This window comes from Hevea brasiliensis, chromosome 4 (genome assembly GCF_030052815.1).
Source record: "Hevea brasiliensis isolate MT/VB/25A 57/8 chromosome 4, ASM3005281v1, whole genome shotgun sequence".
In the NCBI taxonomy this organism is placed as follows: domain Eukaryota; kingdom Viridiplantae; phylum Streptophyta; class Magnoliopsida; order Malpighiales; family Euphorbiaceae; genus Hevea; species Hevea brasiliensis.
Genome location: NC_079496.1, coordinates 11,026,165 through 11,032,169, shown reverse-complemented (window position 1 = coordinate 11,032,169; position 6,005 = coordinate 11,026,165).

The following is a 6,005-nucleotide window of genomic DNA, read 5'->3' as shown; positions in this document are numbered from 1 at the left end:
GTGTTACCATCTCATGGTGCCACATTTCACCCTATGAAATGATCAAAATATCCTTGTGTCTTAATTTTGAGTTCTCAACTCAAAATAATTATTTCTCTTCTTCTAATTAATTTATATCAAATATAAATTAATTAATTAATTTCTCATAATTAAATTCATATTTAAACACTTTAAATATAAATTAAACTTATATTATACATCCAATAACCTAGATTTGGTTTCAAGCCATGCTAGGGTCTTTGCAATCTAATTGCAAACCAAACCTATTTAATTAATCAATTAAACTCTTTAACTAATTAATTAAATCACATTTAACTTGGTGATTACTTGTGTATGTGTGTGACTTATTAGGCTCATTACTAATTGGCAATGAGATATGATATCAACTCTTAATATCATCAGAACTCTTTCTTACCATAAATGATTTCTCTAAATCATTTCATGCACCTCATAAACCATGGTTAACACCTAATATAGCATGTCATTGCCATTCAATCAGTAATAAGGTTTACCTTTAATAAACCTATAATCATATGTTACCATGCACTAGAATCTCTCTGTTACAAAATCCCAATTCGAGCTGGAGTCATGGTTTATGTCAAATTCCATTTGCTATGAATATTATGTTCTCTTTTAATTCCAGTTCTTGATTAAAAAGATTTTCTCATCAGAAACTCTTTTCTGATTAAATCTATCGGTCCTGGCCAGGAACTTGAAACATAAAAAATAATTAAATAAACATATGATTTTATCCTTATTTACTTAGGGTAACAGATTACATCTTGATCAACACCTACCTCCATATATAGTTAGTAGGAGCCAACACATGCCCATATACCCATACACAGTACAAGTATGAAACAATATCAAACTCAAATCACCTATATATAAGATAACTGTGCTATCTCAGGTCTAAAGATTATATGCACGAATATGATTTATGACAATGCATTGACAATAGTAAACTCTATGTGCTTGTCATAAATGTCACTGGTTCGGCCTACTTATCATGCATAAGTGCCTATTATATTTATTATATGGCATGAGACTCACCATTCTATCTTATTTATATCTCATATAAATACATTGGGAACAAACATGAATACAATCTTTCTGGATAAGTCATGTCCTGTGTGAAGTATCCTTGATTGTGAACCAATTTATGATACTTTGTACTAGAAATACTGTCACTCATATTCTTAACAACTTAAGAATAGAATTTCTAACAAAATATCAATGGACCTTTTCTATTACACATAAATATGTTATGTAAATGGAAAAGTGAAAATGCATTTTTATTAATAAAACATATACAAGATACATACTAAATGATATGCTCTAGGACATACTACTAACAATCTCCCACTAGCACTAGAGCCATTCATTACGATATCTTAGACCAATTTTCTCAAGATGTCGGTCTAGTTGAATTTGTGACATAGGCTTAGTGAATGGATCAACTGGATTTTCAGCTGATGCTATTTTCTGCATGGCTACATTACCTCGCCCAACTATCTCTCTGATAATGTGGTAGCGCCTTTCTATGTGTTTGGATTTCTGGTGAGACCGGAGTTCTTTATATCCAAACAGCCTCTTTTTGCAGCATCTGATGCAACAATGTACTCGGCCTCTGTAGTGGAAGCAGCAGTCGTACTCTGTTTGGAACTCTTCCAACTGACTGCACTTCTATTACAAATGAACACAAACCCAAAGTTAGACTTTCTATCATCGATATTTGATGGAAAATCAGAATCAGTATAACCATCCAGTTGCAAGTCACCACCTCCATAAATTAAGAATAAATCCTTAGTTCTTCTCAAGTACTTAAGGATATTCTTGACAGCTATCCAGTGTTCCAAACCTGGATTAGATTGATACTTACTAGTCAAACTAACAACATATGCGATATCCGGTTTAGTACACAACATTGCATACATTAAACTTTCAATAGCCGAAGCATATGGAATCCTGGCCTTTTTATCTCTTTATTTAGAAGTCTTTGGAGACATCTCTTTAGAAAGGTGGACACCATGTCTCACTGGTAACAATCCTCTCTTGGAATCAAGCATGTTAAAACCTCTTTAACACCTTTTCCAAATATAGACTTTGGTATAAACCAATTATTATTTTCGCTCTATCTCTATAGATGCAAATTCCAAGAATATAGGCTGCCTCCCCTAAGTCTTTCATGGAGAATGTATTTGACAACCATACCTTTACAGTTGTCAACATACCTGTGTCATTACCTATCAACAGAATATCATCCACATATAAGACAAGGAAAGTGATAGCACTATCACTAACCTTCTTATATACACATGGCTCATCCTCATTTTTGATAAAACCAAATGACTTAATGGCTTCATCAAAACGAATGTTCCAACTCCTCGAAGCTTGTTTCAACCCATAAATGGATCGCTTTAGCTTACATACCTTGGAACCATCTTAGGATTCAAAACTCCTAGGTTGTTCCATGAAAATGTTTTCTTCAATGTATCCATTGAGAAAAGCTGTTTTAACATCCATCTGCCAAATCTCATAATCATAGTATGTAGCTATTGCTAATAGAATCATAATTGATTTAAGCATGGCAATAAGCGAGAAAGTCTCCTCATAGTCGATTCCTTGCCTTTGGCGAAACCCTTTTGCTACTAGCCTTGCTTTATAGGTCTTTACCTTCCCATCAGAACCAATTTTCTTCTTGAAAACCCATTTGTTCCCTATAGGTACAATACCTTAAGGTGGGTCAACAAGATTTCAAACTTGATTCTCATACATGGAATCAATATCGGATTTCATAGCATCAATCTATTTTGAAGAGACTATATCTGATATAGCTTCTTCATAAGTAAGCGGATCATCTCTATGATCTATTTCTTCATGAGTAGACAACTCTTGTTCTTCTTCATGAAGAAAACCATATCTCACTGGTGGGTGAGATATCCTGGTTGATCTGCTAAGAATTACAGTAGATGTTTCATCAACAAGTATAAGTTGACTAGATGGATTTATATCCATCTTATCTGTTGGTTGGTCAGAATTATCCAATTATAACTCTATTTGCCTTCCTTTGCCTTATTCTTGAACAAACTGTTGTTCAAGAAATGTGGCATCTCTACTTACCACAACCTTTTGTGATGTAGGCAAATAAAAATAATATCCAAAACTATCTTTTGGATATCCAACAAATCGACCATTTTCTGATATGGTTTTCAATTTATCAGTGTTCAACTTTTTGATATAAGCTGGACAACCCTAAATCTTAACATACTTAAGACTTGATTTTCTTCCATGCCATATCTCATAAGATGTGGAAGATACTGATTTTGATGGAATCCTATTGAGAACATGCAAAGCTGATTTTAATACAAATCCCCAAAAGGAGATTTGCATATCAGTATAGCTCATCATACTACGTACCATATCCAATAGGGTACGATTTCTCCTTTCAGATACACCATTCAGCTGTGGTGTTCCTGGAGGAGTCAGCTGAGAAACAATGCCATGCTCTTTCAAGTATTCATCAAATTCAATACTCAAGTATTCAGCTCCACGATTTGATCGAAGAGCTTTAATACTTTTTTCTGTTTGATTTTCTACTTCATATTTAAATTCTTTGAACTTTTCAAAATATTCATGTTTATATTTCATCAAATACAAATACCCAAACCTTGATTTATTATCAGTAAAAGTAATAAAATAAAGAAAACCGCCTCTAGTCATTTCTTTAAATGGACCACATACATCACTATGTATTAGCTTCAAAATATTTTCAGCTCTTAGCCCTTGTCCAACAAAGGGTGATCTAGTCATTTTACCTTGAAGGCATGATTCACAGGTTGAAGTAGGTTCAAAACCCAATGAGGATAGAATCCCCATTTTCGTTAGTTTTGCAATCCTATCTTCTGCAACATGACCTAATCTTAAGTGCCAAATATTGATTTTCACCATGGCATTGCATTCATTTAGATAACTTGCATTCAATTTATGTTTGTCATTATTATCTAAATAATAAAGACCATCATTCATATAACCCAAACCAACATATTTATTTTCAAAATAAATATTGCAAACATCATCTGTGAACTGAAATTCATAGCCATTTCTAGTCAAACTAGATATAAAAATGATGTTCTTAAAAGCATCAGGTACATATAAAATATTATCCAAACACAAAACATGTCCAGACGTGTAAAAAGATTTAGATCCTATGGCTAAAGCTTCAATAGTTGAGCCATCGCCAATCCGGAGTCTAACATCTCGAGAACGCAAACAGCTATTTTTGCTAGTTTCTGCATATCATAAGAAATGTGAGAATTGACACCCGTATCTAAAACCCAAGTTGTAGATGAACTATGAGTATCATCAGAATCTAAATAACAAGATATGGACATACCTTCCGAAGGTATATTCTTCTTGTCATTCAGAGAAGCAAGATACTCTAGGCAGTTCCTTCTCCAATGCCCATCCTGCTGGCAGTGGAAACACTTTCCTTTTGCCTCCATCAGCTTTAGTCTTCCCTTCTATTTAGCTATTTTTTTGGAAGGACAAAGAATTTGAGGTTTCTTTTTCTTATTGCCCTTCTTTTTGTTGTACTTTCCAGCAGAAAAAGATGCAATCAAAACTACCTCTTTTCCTTTATTGCCCGACATTACTTATCATGCAATAACCAGCATGTTGAGTAAACCAGCCAAGATGCATTCCTCCTTAGTCATATGGAAATTTATCATAAAATTCCCAAATGACTTAGGAAAGGACTGAAGGATCAAATCCGTTTGCAGTTGGAAATCCATGTTAAAGTCAAGATGTTCCAGCTGCTCAATCAACCGAATCATCTTGTGGACATGATCCCCAACACTCTATCCCTTAGACATTCTCATGCAGAATAGCTATCTAGATATCTCATACCTAGCATTTCTACTGTGCTCACCATATAACTCTTGTAGGTGAAAGAGAATCTCACTCGCACTTCGCATGTTGTCATGCTGTTTCTGTAACTCATTACTCATAGAAGCAAGCATGTAACACTTGGCTCTTATATCATGCTCCTTCCACTTGTCCAAAGTTTCATGTTCCTCTTGAGTGACCTCTGAAGGTAAGGGACCAGGAACATTTGAATTTAGAATATATCTTATATGTTCAAGGTTCAGGACAAGTTTCAAATTTCTTAGCAAATCAGATAGATTAAATTTTGTCAACCTATTGCGATCAAGTATGCTTGCAAAGATATTGGATAATGTTAGTTGTAGTGTGCTCATTATTATCAAAAAATTAACTGTAGAAAATAACCATATTAATTAGTAAATATATCATGCATTTAACCAAAATGATTATGGTCTTTTAATCAAATTGATCCTCTCACTAACTTAGCGAATCCTACACTTCCAAAGTAGAAAACGAAAATCCTAATTGAATGGATTTCTAGTGGGTGATTGAATTCTTATAATCCTATTGATCATTCTCGGGCACATCCATTATTGAAATTACAATAAACTATAAGTGAACATCTCCTTGCCCATCACATCTCATGGGAGGTTCAATCCTTTTACCTAACCCCTAATGCTCAAAATCTCAGACACATCCATTATTGACTTATCTTGCATTAGTTAACTTGATCTCATTGAGCCAGTAAACATGCAAATAAATTTAATGTCCTCAGGCACATCCATTATTGGCCACCAAACCATTTACATATTTACAACATCTCATATTTAACAATTATTCTTAAGAAAATCTCTTAAATTAATTGTATCATATGCAAGTACCTAAAATTTCTTAAAATAATTGCCTTAATGGAGGGCACATAATATAATTACCTTTAATTATACCATTTCTAACTTAATCATTTGTTCGAAAGATTTTGTGGTCGGCCTAATTACTATTTTTGTCTCACTTTGCACATTATCCAATTAGCATGTATATATCATATACTTGCATACAATCCCACACATCTCAGGCATTCATGGATAAACAATAAATATGGTATGATCATGGACTTTCTAAGA